Genomic DNA, 16,476 nt, shown 5'->3' with positions numbered 1-16,476 from the left:
CAATTTTTAATTTTAAATCTGAGCTAACTAGAATTTGATTGTGAATAAGAAATCTGGGAAAATATTGGGTAACAGATCAATTCTAATTTCACTGAGTGATAGAACAAGATGAAGGGTTCAAAATCTTCTTTTTGCTTTTATATTCCTACTCACCTCCATTTTCCCTAAATCCTTGCAGTTTCTTTTCCTGCCAGCACTTATTCAATTTTCTGTTGAATCTTCTCTCAGAGTGTATTCCATATCACAGCCTAGTTAATTGGAATGTCTTTTGAGTTTATAAAATGTTATCAATAGAATTGCTCCTTTCATTACAGAAGCTGTTTCATACCAAATGTTAGTTTATGACAACAACCAACAATTGGTTTACGTGATTAATTCACCCTCACATCTGTTTGTTATTAATCTGCAATCTCTCTCTTACACAAAACAGCTGTTAGGGCAGTTACTTCAGGGCAAAGGATTGTGTTTCTAATTCTTATGCGTCCAGATGTTGCAGAATTGTCTTACGATTCAGTCATCTCTGTTGTGGCAGATTAGTGTTAATCGCTATCATGGAATGTTCCGGATACATGTTCAATCAAGTTGAGGTCCTGTGTCCAAGCCAAAACAAACAGCTTCAAATACTCAAACCCAAGAATTGTTCTTGCTTCACCCAGAACTGTTCAGTCTTTTGTCACTTTCCGTTATGATTTATGTGCCCCCATTGTGTCAGAGAGGTTGTAAATTTTGCAGAGAAAACAAAAATAATGCTCCTTTAGTAGAAGGAGAAATGGGTGTGAAGAGCAAAGCTGCAAAGAGTTCACAGTCATCTATTGTCAGTTAGTCCTCTTCAAAGAGGCAATGCTTTCACAAGCGTTTGTTCTGGGGGAGGATGGATTCTTGAAATATTCTGACTCCTGTGGATGTCAGCTGTGTTGGCCAAGGTGGTAATTCATGGATGAGCAGATTTGTTAGTCCATTAACTCTCTAGTTCTCCCCGTACTGGCACCACACTATTACCATCACCATCTCAGTGTTAACTTTTCCTTAATAAAGGTTGTACAATCAGAATATTCTGCAGCTGCTGGAAATCTGAAATAAAATCAGAAACGTAGGAGTTCAGCAGATTTGTCGAGAGAGACACCCAGATGGACAGTTCAGCTTATTAATGTTTACTCAAAGCTGGAATAACATCAATATCAAAATATTTGGTATTGACCAGCTCCTTTGTTATTTATTTAGGACTGTTTTCAACTCTATAGAAGACTCCACTTTCATTTTGTCCGTACCTCTCATAGAGTAATGCAGCATTGTGCCCTGTAAATTAAAACTATCTCAACCTCAAGTTCTACTGAAAGGTTTCAACCATAAACATGCTCTCTTGCTTTCTTTCTAGATGCTGACTGATCTACTGAGCATTCCCAGCACTTTTCTTAAGGAACACACACAAAATACTGGTGAAACACAGCAGGCCAGGCAGCATCTATAGGGAGAAGCACTGTCGATGTTTTGGGCCGAGACCCTTCGTCAGGACTAACTGAAAGGAAAGGTAGTAAGAGATTTGAAAGTAGGAGGGGGAGGGGGAAATGTGAAATGATAGAAGACCGGAGGGGGTGGGGTGAAGCTGAAAGCCGGAAAGGTGATTGGCAAAAAGGATACAGAGCTGGAGAAGGGAAAGGATCATGGGACGGGAGGCCTAGGGAGAAAGAAAGGAGGAGGGGAGCACCAGAAGGAGATGCAGAACAGGCAGAACAGTGATGGGCACAGAGAGAGAAAAAAAACTAAATATATCAGGGATGGGGTAAGAAGGGGAGGAGGGGCATTAACTGAAGTTAGAGAAGTCAATGTTCATGCCATCAGGCTGGAGGCTACCCAGCCAGTATATAAGGTGTTGTTCCTCCAACCTGAGTGTGGCTTCACCTTGACAGTAGAGGAGGCCATGCATAGACATTTCAGAATGGGAATGGGACGTGGAATTAAAATGCTCTGTCCGCCAGAGAAAGCAGCATCCCCCAGTGGCCACACATTTTAATTCCACGTCCCATTCCCATTCTGATATGTCTATCCATGGCCTCCTTTACTGTCAAGATGAAGCCACACTCAGGTTGGAGGAACAACATCTTATATACCGGCTGGGTAGCCTCCAACCTGATGGCATGAACATTGACTTCTCTAACTTCCGTTAATGCCCCTCCTCCTCTTCTTACCCCTTCACTGATATATTTAGTTTTTTTTTTCTCTCTCTGCCCATCACTCTGCCTGTTCTGCATCTCTCTCTGGTGCTCCCTTCACCGTTTATTTCTCCGTAGGCCTCCTGTCCCATGATCCTTTCCCTTCTCCAGCTCTGTATCCTTTTTGCCAATCTCCTTTCCAGCTCTTAGATTCACCCCACCCCCTCCGGTCTTCTCCTATCATTTCACATTCCCCCAACTGCTTCTACTTTCAAATCTCTTACTATCTTTCCTTTCAGTTAGTCCTGATGAAGGGTCTCGGCCTGAAACATCGACAGTGCTTCTCCCTATAGATGCTGCCTGGCCTGCTGTGTTCCACCAGCATTTTGTGTGTGTTGCTTGAATTTCCAGCATCTGCAGATTTCCTCGTGGTTACTTCTCCTTTGTAATTTATTTTTTTATTGAAGTTCATCATCAAACAAACATATACATAAGATGTATTTCAGACATTGTACATATATATCATATATATCTCAAATCTCCACAAAGTGTTTATCTGAGGTACACACTTATAGAAAAGAGTGGAAAGAAGAAACAAGCAAAAGGAAAGAACTATGTACAAGTATGGAGTGTTTTTTTTTAAAACAGATTCATTGATTTGTGAGAATAAAATCAGGCCTATGAGGCATAATGTAGGTAAACCATTTTATGTAGTTTAACCATTTATGTAGTATAAATCAAATTGTTCCAGCTTATGATTAACAGATGCTGTTATCTTCTCCATTTTGTAAATGTCCATTGTAATTTCCATCCATGCATTTAAAGTAGGGCTCTCCTGTGATAACCATTTCCTAGTAAGAGTCTTTTTACCAGCCACCAACAGTATATTCATTAAATATTAATCTCTTTTCAACCATTCTTGAGGTATATGTCCAAAATATATGGTCTTACTCTCTTTCACATTTAAGATGTCTTATAGGGCATTGTGTATCCCCCTCCAATAGTTTTTGATAACAGGGCAGTCCCAAAAAATATGATAATGATTTGCATTTTGATTTCCACAATTTCTCCAGCAAACAGGGAGGTTACTATCATAACGGGATTTCTGAGAGGGTGTAATAAAATATCTTATCAAGTTTTTCCATCCAAACTCCCTCTATTTCTGTGAACTGGTACACTTCCATTGATATCTCCATATTGTTGTCCATTCTTCCTCAGATATAATTATCCCTCCTTCCTTCTCCCATTTTGTTTTAATGTATGAAGTCGAATGTGTTTAAAGATTTGACAACCCCTTATACATGCTTGAAATGATTCTACTACCATTATCTGAATTATATGCTTTTCTAAAGAGCTCTATCAAGCATGTATTTGCCTTGGTTACATTTTAAGCGTCTTATTAACATATTGTCGCATTTGTAAATACCGATAAAAATCTTGTTTTTCTAATAAGTGTTTCTCTTTAAGCATTTCAAAACTGAACAGTGTTCCTTCTTTCATTATGTTGCAAAGAACTGTTATTCCTTTAGCTGTCCAGTCCTTAAATCTAGCATCCAATTTATTTGGTGTAAAATCCGAGTCATATGCACACCATTTAAGAATTGCAATATCTCCCTGTAGATTATATTCTTTGATAGTAGTTTTCCATATATTAAGAGTCAATTTCACCCATGGGTTATCAATAGTATTTATGTACCTTTGCAGGTTGTTATCAGCCAGAATTGCTTGCATGGGGATGGGAAGTACCTGCTCCTCAATGTTTCTCCATTGAGCATCATATGATGGGTTGCACCAACATATCACAGCTCTCAACTGTGCTGCAAAATAATAACCTCTAAGGGAAAGTAGGCCCCATCCCCCCATTTCCTTTGCTAATTGCAAAGTTTTAAGACAAACTCTAGGCCTTTTACCTTGCCAAATATACCTTGATAGCATCTTGTTCCATTCATTGAATTGATTTTGATTGATCTCTATTGGTAGGGTCTGAAAGAGATATAACAGTCTGAGCAGTACATTCATTTTAATAGACTCAATCCTTGAAATGAGACTGAGAAAAGGAATCAGATTCCATCTTGCCACATCTTCCTTAATTTTTTTATATAAAGGCTGATAGTTACATTCTGATCATTTTGCCAAATCTTTTGGCATAATGATGCCCAAATATTTGAAAGACTCTGTGTGCCATGCCCAGGGGTATCGACTTTCAATTTCTCTTGGTGGGCTATAGTAATATGAAAGTAATTGGGTTTTATCTATGTTGATCTTGTATCCTGATAATAGACCATATTGTTCAAAGGATTGCATCAATTTAGGTAAAGAGTATGTTGGTTGCCCTAAATAGATCAAAATGTCATCCGCATAACAAGCCAATTTATGCTCTGTCCCTTTAATAGTAATTCCCCTGATATCTTTATTTTGTCTGCTGAATTGAGCTAATGGTTCCAGATATAACACAAAGAGTAGTGGTGACCATGCACAACCCTGTCTCATGCCCCTTTCTAGGGTAAGACTATTTGATAAATATCCATTGATTTTAATCCTAGCAGTAGGATTGTCATATAGTGTCTATATAGTTTTAACAATTGTGTCTTGGAAACCAAATCCATGTAAAACTCTGTAAAGAAAATTCCAATTAACCGAATCAAATACTTTCTCAGTGTCCATGCTTATCACTATTGCTTTGATTTAATTTTTTTGTATATGGTCCATAATGTGAAGTGTCCTTCGTATATTGTCTTGTGTCTGGCATTGTCATATAAAACCTGACTGATCGTCTGATAGAAACTCCTGTAATCGTTTGGCCATGATGGTGGTAAATAACCTATAATCTACATTAAGAATGGATAGTGGTCTAAATGACCTGCAATCCATTTTATCCTTGCCTTCTTTCGGTATAGCTGAGATTATCGCTTCCTTCCAACTGAGTGGCAGTTGTGCCTTTTTTAGAGCCCAGTTCAGTGTGGGGAGTAAAACAGGAATTAACTCATTTTTAAATTCTTTGTACCACTCTGCCATATATGCATCTGATCCTGGTGACTTGCTTAATTTAAGGTTACCAATTGCAGCTTTTAATTCAACTTCAGTTATGTCAGCAGTTATCGTTCTATTTTGTTCTTCGCTTAAAGTGGGTAACTCTAGAGAATTCAAGAAGGTGTCAGTTTGGGTTATGCTTCCCCCGGAACTTTGGAATATAGAGTTCTGTAAAACACTTCAAAAGCTTCTTGAATTTCACTTAGCTTATTTTTTTATCATTTTTATTCTTGGGTCCCTAATTCTATGAATTGTATTTTCTGCTATCTATTTTTTCAGTTTCCACTGCAATATTTTCATAGATTTTGATCCACTTTCATAATGTCTGTTTCAGAAATATTAAGCTTTTCCTAATTTCTTGCATAGCCAAATTATTTATTTCATTCCTAATTCTTTTAATTTCCCCTAATATATCCTGTGCCAAATTCAATTTGTGTTTTTTTCTCTAGTTCCTTCAGCCTATTTTGTAATTCCACTAATGTCTTATTCCTTATTTTTTTCTTATATGAAGGTATCGCTATAATTTTCCCTCTTAAGACCGCCTTCAGAGTATCCCATAAAATGGGAGGTGAAACCTCTCCATTATCATTAAATTCTAAGTAGAGACCAATTTCTTTTTTAATTTGTTCCTTAAAGTACAAATCATTGAGTAGACTTGAATTTAGTTTCCAAATAGTAGTATTTGGTTGTAGGTCAAAATCAACAGATAAATATATAGGTGCATGGTCACTTACATCTATTGTCCCAATTCCACAGCTGTTTATTTTGTCTTTGTCTTTTCCAAATGCTGTGAAATAGTCTATTCTTGTATATACTGAATGGGGAGCAGAATAATGAGTGTAATCCCTTCTGTCAGGGAAAAGGACCCTCCATTTATCAATTAAACATCCTCAAAAAGTGTATTAACTTTCTTATGTAAAAATTTTGGTTTCATAGGTTTTTCTATTGGAAGAGTCTGAGTTTGGTTGTAATTGTAAATTTAAGTCTCCTCCACATATCAGGAGACCTTCTGTTTCCGTTACCATGATATCAGTAATTTTCTGAAAGAAACCAATATCACTTCCTGGGGGTGTGTATATATTCAATAGAGTAACTGAATTGCTGTCTATATTCCCCCTTACCAGAATATATCTTCCCTCTTTATCTCCCATTTTGAATACTTTTTCAAAATTTACCTTACTTGAGATAAGAATAGCAACTCCTTTCCTATGTCCTTATTTATATGAGGAGAAAAACAGATTAGTGAAGCCCATTCTCTTTAGTTTTTTATGCTCATTATCACTTAAATGAGTTTCCCGTAAATATACTACATGGGCTTGTTCTTTTTTCATTTTGGATAAAACTCTCTTACGTTTGATTGGATTTAATAACCCATTTACATTAAAAGAAATGAATTTTACCTTGTCCTTAGCCATCTGTACTTATCTGTCAATGTATCATTGAAATTAGAATAAAACTTTATCGATCTACTCCCTGAACAAATAAGAACCAAGAAACGCAAATAATAACAAAAATGGCAACGGATGTGTGATTCCAAGGCTGAGATCTCTCGTAGATGACCCTGCGTTGAGCTAGAGGAAATGTCTAGCTGTGGGGGATAATTCCTCCTATTTGTGAGTTGAGGCCCCCATTGCAGTATTCATAAAGGTCAGTGAACAAATCCATTACACAGAAAAGACTTCCCTGTGTACTCCTCCTATATATATATATATATATATATATACACACACACATACACATATATGCACAGATATATATATCACAGATATAAAATTCTCATTTTGGTAGGGAAAAAGGAGTAAGTGAGCGAATAAAGAATAACAACTAAGTAATATAAAATCCACATTATAATAAGTATTTCTCGAGGTAGGTATATCACCGTGTACTTTTGCTTCCGTTTAGCTTCTCAACATTTTAAAAGTTAGCCAAACCTTATGGCTCTTCTGAAAGGGGTGAGGACTGTCTTTGAGAAACTCCTGGTCTCTTCCTGATATATTTCTCTCGGCCTCCTCCCGTCTCCTGCCTTCTCGATTCTCGCACTATTTCCCAAGCGGAGCAGGATAATTCCTCAGCCAGGCTTTCCCTCATTTTGGTTATGCTGACGGGCAACCCTCTGTCCTTCATGTCTGTAGTCACCTCTTCCACTGTCTGGTACAACTGCGTCCCGTTGTTATAAAACACTCAAAGTTTAGCAGGGTACGGAGTTTGAAATCTAATCTTCTTTTGCTTTAGTACTCGCTTTACTTCAGAGTATTCTTTACATTTCTGGAGGACCGTTGGGGGGGGGTAATCTTGGTTGAAATATATTAATTTATCCTCTAAAAACACTCTCTTCTTACCCCAGGCCTTTCATAGAATCTCCACCTTGGTGCTGTACAGAAGGAATTTAATTATTATTGAGCATGGCTTTCTATCCCAGGTAGGTTTCGGGACTAACGCGCGGTGGGCTCTTTCAACTTCCAGCTCCATAGCCAGGGAAGATCTAGTGCATCCCGCAGTAACTTTCCGACAAACTCCATCATAGACAAGCCCTCCGCTCCTTCAGGAACGTTGTAGATTCTGATATTTTTCCGCCGTGATCTTCCCTCCAGGTCAAGCAGTTTATCTTCATGGTGATTTAATATTTTTATTGTCTTACTCAGTATCCGTTCCACGTTTTGAACGTGATCTTTCACCTTCTCAATTCGAGTCTCTGCCACCGCTATTTTGTGATGGACGCTGGTGAGCTCTGACTTAATATCATGGAGCTGCTGCTTTATTTCTTTCTGAAACTCCATTATTTCTTTCAGGTTTTCGAAGATATTTGCCGCTTCTCCTGAAAGAGGCCCAGCATCCGCCTCGCTAGCACACAGTCCAGTAGGAGAGCCGCTCACTGCACTCCCCTCGGCCGCAGTATCGCTGTTTTAATTTCCATTCTTGCCCCTCTTTTCAGTTCAAATATTTTTTAAAAAATATTATATTTGATGGGTTAACGGGGCTTAATTTTTGTTTTTCTGGAGGAGCTAGTGACTTAAGCTGCCATTCTCGATGATGATGATGATGTCACCGGAAACCTGTATTTACTTATCTTACGGAGTAGCTTTATTTGTCACATGTACATCAAAGCATTAAACATAGAGTAAAATGCATTATTAGCATTGAGGATATGCTGGGGATAGCCCACAAATGTCACCATGCTTCTGGTGCCAACATAGTATTTCTACAACTTCCTGATCCTAACTCACCTTTGGAATGTGGGAGGAAACTGGAGCACCCAGGAAAAACCCACAGGTCATGGGTAGAATGTACAAATTCTTTATAGGCAGCAGCAGGAATTGAATTGCAATCTTACAGATGGCATTGTAAAACGTAACATGAACTATTATGCTGCCATGCCATCTCACAATTGCTGTTAATTTAAAAAGTTAGAAAGTGAAGAGAGGGTGAAAACAGGGGAAAGGTTGCTGGAAGTTAGTTACTTTCCCCTCCTCTCATATAACCATATAACAATTACAGCATGGAAACAGGCCATCTTGGCCCTTCTAGTACACGCTAAACACTTACTCTCACCTAGTCCCACTGACCTGCACTCAGCCCATAACACTCCATTCCTTTCCTGTCCATATACCTATCCAATTTTACTTTAAATGACAATACCCAACCTGCTTCTACCACTTCTACTGGAAGCTCATTCCACACAGCTACCACATCATGAAGACCCTGGAGAGACTTGTTCTAGAGAAGCTCTGACCTATGGTTAGGCCACACTTAGACCCCCTCCAGTTCGCCTATCAGCCCCGACTAGGAGTTGAGGATGCCATCGTCTACTTGCTGAACCGTGTCTATGCCCACCTGGACAAGCCAGCAAGCACTGTGAGGGTCATGTTTTTTGACTTCTCCAGTTCGTTCAACATCATCCACCCTGCTCTGCTGGGTGAGAAGCTGACAGTGATGCAGGTGGATGCTTCCCTGGTGTCATGGATTATTGATTACCTGACTGGCAGACCACAGTACGTGCGCTTGCAACACTGTGTGTCAGACAGAGTGGTCAGCAGCAGGGGGCTCCACAGGGGACTGTCCTATCTCCCTTTCTCTTCACCATCTACACCTCAGACTTCAACTACAACGCAGAGTCTTGCCATCTTCAGAAGTTTTCTGATGACTCTGCCATAGTTGGATGCATCAGCAAGGGAGATGAGGTTGAGGCTACGGTGGGAAACTTTGTCACATGGTGCGAGCAGAATCATCTGCAGCTTAATATGAAAAAGACTAAGGAGCTGGTGGTGGACCTGGAGGGCTAAGGCACCGGTGACCCCTGTTTCCATCCAAGGGATCAGTGTGGACATGGTGGAGGATTACAAATACCTGGGGATACGAATTGATGATAAACTGGATTGGTCAAAGAACACTGAGGCTGTCTGCAAGAAGGGGCAGAGCCATCTCTATTTCCTGAGGAGACTGAGGTCCTTTAACATCTGCCGGGTGATGCTGAGGATGTTCTATGAGTCTGTGGTGACCAGTGCTATCATGTTTGCTGTTGTGTGCTGGGGCAGCAGGCTGAGGGTAGCAGACACCAACAGAATCAACAAACTCATTCATAAGGCCAGAGATGTTGTGAGGGTGGAACTGGTCTCTCTGACGATGGTGTCTGAAAAGAGGATGCTGTCCAAGTTGCATGCCATCTTGGACAATGACTCCCATCCAATCCATAATGTACTGGTTAGGCACAGGAGTACATTCAGCCAGAGACTCATTCCACCGAGATATAACACTGACCATCACAGGAAGTCATTCCTACCTGTGGCCAGCAAATTTCACACCTCCTCCCTTGGACTGTCAGACACCCTGAGCCAATAGGCTGGTCCTGGACTTACTTCCACTTGGCATGATTAACTTATTATTTAATTATTTATGGTTTTATATTGCTATATTTCTTCACTATTCTTGGTGCGGCTGTAATGAAACCCAATTTCCCTCAGGATCAATAAAGTATGTCTGTCTGTCTGTCTCTGAGTAAAGAAATTCCCCCTCGTGTTACCCTTAAACTTTTGCCCCCTAACTCTCAACTCATGTCCTCTTGTTTGAATCTCCCCTACTCTCAATGGAAAAAGCCTATCCACGTCAACTCTATCTATCCCCCTCATAATTTTAAATACCTCTATTAAGTCCCCCTTCAACCTTCTACGCTCCAAAGAATAAAGACCTAACTTGTTCAACCTTTCCCTGTAACTTAGGTGCTGAAACCCAGGTAACATTCTAGTAAATCTTCTCTGTCTCTATTTTGTTGACATCTTTCCTATAATTCAGTGACCAGAACTGTTCACAATACTCCAAATTCGACCTTACCAATGCCTTGTACAATTTTAACATTACATCCCAAATCCTATACTCAATGCTCTAATTTATAAAGGCCAGCATACCAAAAGCTTTCTTCACCACCCTATCCACATGAGATTCCACCTTCAGGGAACTATGCTCCATTATTCCTAGATCACTCTTCGATTATTCCTAGATCACTACTGCATTCTTCAATTCCCTCTCTTGGTCTCAATATCACCTGTCAGCCTCTATTTTTCCATTTCTCCCAACCTTCTTATTCTGGCTTCTACTCCCTTCCTTTCCAGTCCTGATGAAGGGTCATGGCCTCAAATGTTGACTCTTTATTTCCCTCCATAGATGCTGCCTGACTTGCTCCTGCATTTTGCGTATGTTGCTCAGGTTTTCCAGCATCTGCAGAATCTCTTGTATCATATGATTCTGAACATGAACCAAAGGTAAAGACTGTGATATTGTCCATTGATGAATGCTCACAATCGTCATAACCAGCATGCTTAGAGACACACTCCAACACTATAGAGTTTAATTCCAATCAAATTGTAGGTGAATATATATTAATGTGTCAGTATTCAGGGTGTAATGAAGTGTTAAAAGTTAATGCAACATTGCATCAGCTTTTGTGTACTTGTAGATTCTCAACTACAACTATCTTGAACTACTATTATTGTTTTGTGATGAGCTCCTCTACATTATACAGGGTGTGATTGTTGCCTTTTCACTCTTGTTTCACTAGGATTGTGAATAAAAACACATTGGAATGAAGAATTTTATTCCACACCACAACCTCTCCCCTCCACCTTTATAAGTTAAAGAGACTGGGAATTTGTTGATATGATCTCAGTCACTGCCATATATAAAAAAAGACATGTATCATTTTCTGGAGATTGAAATGAGGGTAATTTAGACATTTTAACAGCACTACTTAATCTGTATTCCAAAGAGGAAATGGAAGAAACACAGATGGTTATTTTTCTTAAGTGGAACTGATGAATCAGAACTCGTTTTCTCACTGAGTTCTGACACCATCATATATGTCATTTATACACGTCATATTGTTAACGATGATTGTACATTTAGGTATCTGAACATTTTTTAACAATTCTCAACCTTCCATACTTCTCTAGTCCTTCACCTTGGGCCAGAAGTGATTATTCCATTGCCTGTAGCCTCTGGACTGAAAAGTCATAATGCTAAAAGACCATAAGGCAAGGGGGCAGAATTAGGCCATTTGGGCCATTGTGTCTGCTCTGCCATTCCATCGTGGCTGATTTATTTTTCCTCTAAACTTCATTCTTCTGCTTTCTCCCCTTAACCTCTTGTATATTATTGGTTAGCTTAACTTCATGTTTCATCTTTTCTCCCCTTATTTCCAGGACCCTTGTCTAAGCATGTATCAGGTGGAACCTGTCTGATTGGAACAGGTCCATTCTTCCCAATACTGGTATCAATATCCCTCAAATTCACCACTTTTTCTACAATAATCTTTGAGCCACATATTTATCCCTCTGATCTTATTTACCCTGAGCACATTTGCATGTGACTGAGGAAGCAATCCAGAGATTATTACATTTTTGGTTCTGCTTTTTAATTTAGTTCTTAACTGCTCAAATTCTCTCAGCAGGACCTCTTTCCTTATTCTACCTACGTCATTGGTAAACACATAGGCCATGACACTGAATCTTTCTTCTCCCACCCCAACTTCCTCTGTAGGTCAGATAAGATGTCTCTAACTCAGATACCAGACATACAACACAGCCTTTGGGACTCTCAATCCTTATGACAGGGAATTGTGTTAATTCCCCTGACTATACAATCCACAATTAAAACAACATTTTTCTTCCCTCCCACCACTCCATCACTCCACCTCTTGACCCTCAGTGCCACAGTTAGGTTGCTCGTTCTTCCTACAGCCTCCATTCTCATCTGCTCAGGGAGCAACTTCTCAGATCTATTGGGCAAACTCAAGGGCTGAAGATCCTCCAGAACTACCTCTGAGATCTCCTACCTGCCTCACTCTCACTTTTTTGTCACACATTCTTGACCTTGACCACAGACTAAATTTCAAGTAATTAATCTAATGGGTGTTTCAATAGTTTTAATAGGTACATTTGGTGTCAGAAAAATGTATACCCGAAATTCTTTCTCTTTGCAAACATCCATGAAAACAGATGAATGCGTTAAAGAATGACAGTTAAATGTTAGAACTCCAAAGACCCCCCAGCTTCCCCCCACCCATGCATAAGCAGCAGCAAAGCATCAATAAAGACACAGACTTGCAGTACCCCAAAGACTACTCATTCACCCAGTAATTTGAATTACCACAGGTTTCCTCTCTCCCTAATAAGGGAAAAAGAGGTGTCCCTGTTTCACAGCGAGACAGGAGACATAACAAAACAATTCACTGATTTACAGTGCTATAAGTTCGTTGCATCGCTTTTTCTGAGCTCAGGTCTCTGGGCACACAGCCAACAGCCAGCTCGCTACTTTTGATCTTCTGTCTCCCACGACACACCAGGAGGCTGCACCGACCTCGAGTCTGCCCGCCAGTAGAGCCACACAAATCCAGCAGCCTGAAGGCCCGCTACTCTTCTGGATCGCATCCTTTGCCATATTGAAAAACAACCAGTCATGAGGCCCCGAGAGTGGGTCCCATTTCTGCAAAGCATCAGTCAGTGTGTACCCCCAGGTCAGGGTCTTCAAAAGAACCCTGAAAGGGAAAAATAGGGATATTAAAGATAGTAATAGAACTGTTTCCAAAGATACCATTAGGCACCAAAGTCCTCCTAAGCTCCACCCTCAATAGGGTGTGACTGTCTTCTGAAACGCAGTATCCAAGTAACATTCCCTCTCCTTGATGTAGCACAGTGTTTGAATCACAAATTCCAGGTCATCAACTTTGAGCCTGAATTCCTCAAGCAACCCACACTTGCTGCAGATGTGGTCACCAGGAACCATAATGGTCTCCATCAGCTCCCATATCATATAGCTACAATACATCACCTGATCCTGCATTGCTACAGTCTTTAAATTGTTGTAAATTGGTATTCTGAAAAAATTTAACTACTATAGAAACTTTACCTTTTCTTAGCTGCTGCTGACCTGTGCATCATCATCATCAAAGTCTTTTGAGCCAAAACCTTTGCTTCCCACTCCTACAATGGCCCACTCTCACTACGACCACTCTAAAATTACAGCTCCACTTTACCCTTCCTTTTGGAGAAGCATATAATTAAACAGGGAAGCTCATGGCAAGTCAGGTGACATCACCACAAACAGAAACAGAGCAACGTTTCGGGTCAAGAGCAGGTTTTTTTCGTTTCCGTTGTTTTTCATAACGTGTGATGAATGAAAAAAGCAACATGCACAGGATAAAGCAAGATTTTAGTTCAAAGTGAAGGAGGTTCAAAAAGCAAACTAAATAAAAACAAATCTTTTTTTTTCATTTGATTTCTGTGGTTGGTGATTTTGGATTAAATGATCTCTATTTGTTCTCCTGTTCTATTTCCTCTTCATTACTTTGTACTATTTGCTTATAATGAATTATAATTACTCCAAGGATTTTGTTTTTGTATTTGCATTCTGGAAATAGGTGCCCTCTTTCTTAGGAGGTTGGACTTAACCATATTGTAAATAAGTTGCTGTCTGGCCACTCACTGATATTGGCAATCTACAATTCCAGGTGTGAAGCAAGGAAAGACTTTCTTAAACACACCAAGTGGTTGTAATATGCCTGGATGTTTGATGCTTGTAAAATCAATTGCAGCTTTCAAATGGAAATTGCAAAATTTTGAAGATAAAAAAATCACAGATCTATAGCCAAAGGAGACATGATTAAGATTATGGATTGGATTGTTCTACAGAGACTTAGGACCTTCAATTATGCTGAAATGCTGCCACAAACTATGTTTTCTTTTTCAGAACGTACTAAAGCACAAGAATGAGGTGTTTAATAAGTGCAAGTGAGTCCTTCATTTTACTGATATGATTTTGACTTCGAAGATACCTAGATGTCCTGTACAGGGCAAAGGTTATGACAATAACTTAATATTAATCCTACTATTACTAACATCTTAATATTACTGTGCAAATATCCATCATTTTTATTTACATAGCATCTTTAGCACCTCTCATATTCTACTTCAGAGGAGTGTCGTCAAACAAAATATGATGCCAATATGTTGGTTAAACATATTGCTCCATTGCAGGCACAACCCGTAAGACCTTAAGGCAGAATAGCAGAATTAATCCACTTGGCCCATCACGTGTGCCTTGCAATTTGATCATGGCTGATATATTATCGTTCTCAACCGCATTATCCTGTCTTCTCCCTGTAACCTCTGACAGCCTACCAACCTCTGCTTTAAATATACTCATTGATTTGGCCTTCACAGCCATTTTCGGCAATGAATTCCACAGATTCATTACTCTCAGGCTAAAGAAATTCTTCCTAATCTCTGTTGTAAATGTTGTCTCTCTATTCTGACGATGCGCCCTCTGATCCTAGACACACCCACTACAGGAAACATCTATGTTCACTTTACATAAACCTGTCAATATTTGATAGATCTCAATGAGAACCCCAAACCCCTCAGCTCATTCTTCTAAACTGCAATGTGTACAGGCTCAGAAGCTATCAAACACTTCTCATATATTAACGCTTTTCATTCCCAGAATAATTCTTGTGAATCTCCTCTGGCCCTATCCAATGCCAAACATTATTTCTTAGATAAGGGGCCCAAACAGCTCTCAATACTGCAAGTGCAGTCAGACCTATGTCTTATGAAGCCTCAGCATTACATTGTTGCTTTTATATTCTAGTCCTCCCAACCCTCCCCACCAGTGAAGAAATCTTCAAGAGGCAGTGCCTCAATCAAGAAAGTGGTGTCTATCATTAAGGACCATCACCGTCTGGGACATGCACTCTTCTTGTTTCTGCCATTAGGGAGGAGGTACAGGAACCTGAAGGCTCGCATTCAATGATTCAGGAACAGCTTCTTCCCCTCCTTTAGCAGGTTTCTTAATAACCCTTGAATCCATGATTGCTATTCCACTATCTTTTTGTACAATTTATTTATTTTTGGTAATTATCATAACTTTATGTTTGCATTGTACAGCTGCCACAAAATTCTCTTTCTCTCTCCCTCTCCCCTCCCTCTCCCCCACATCTCTCTCTCTTGATTACAAATCAAGGATGGGAATTTTAAAACTCAGCTTTTGTTCTGCTGGGATGATGGGGTGGTAAATTGGATTAGTAAGTATGCCGATGATACTAAGGTAGGAGGTGTTGTGGATAATGAGGTGGGTTTTCAAAGCTTGCAGGGAGATTTATGCCGGTTAGAAGAATGGGCTGAACGTTGGCAGATGGAGTTTAATGCTGAGAAGTGTGAGGTTCTACATTTTGGCAGGAATAATCCAAATAGAACATACAGGGTAAATGGTAGGGCATTGAGGAATGCAGAGAGATCTAGGAATAACAGTGCATAGTTCCCTGAAGGTGGAGTCTCATGTAGATAGGGTGGTGAAGAAGGCTTTTGGAATGCTGGCCTTTATAAATCAAAGCATTGAGTACAGAAGTTGGGATGTAATGTTAAAATTGTACAAGGCATTGGTAAGGCCAAATTTGGAATATTGTGTACAGTTCTGGTCACCGAGTTATAGGAAAGATAACAATAAATTAGAGAGAGTGCAGAGACGATTTTCTAGGATGTTACCTGGGTTTCAGCACTTAAGTTACAGAGAAAGATTGAACAAGTTAGGTCTCTATTCATTGGAGCATAGAAGGTTGAGGGGGGATTTGATCGAGGTATTTAAAATTTTGAGAGGGATAGATAGAGTTGACGTGAATAGGCTGTTTCCATTGAGAGTAGGGGAGATTCAAACGAGAGGACATGATTTGAGAGTTAGGGGGCAGAAGTTTAAGGGAAGCACGAGGGGGTATTTCTTTACTCAGAGAGTGATAGCTGTGTGGAATGAGCTTCCT

The sequence above is a fragment of the Hypanus sabinus genome, chromosome 30 (assembly GCF_030144855.1).
Source record: "Hypanus sabinus isolate sHypSab1 chromosome 30, sHypSab1.hap1, whole genome shotgun sequence".
NCBI classification, from domain to species: domain Eukaryota; kingdom Metazoa; phylum Chordata; class Chondrichthyes; order Myliobatiformes; family Dasyatidae; genus Hypanus; species Hypanus sabinus.
The sequence above is the reverse complement of the archived record's forward strand: the minus strand, read 5'-3'. Positions refer to the sequence as shown.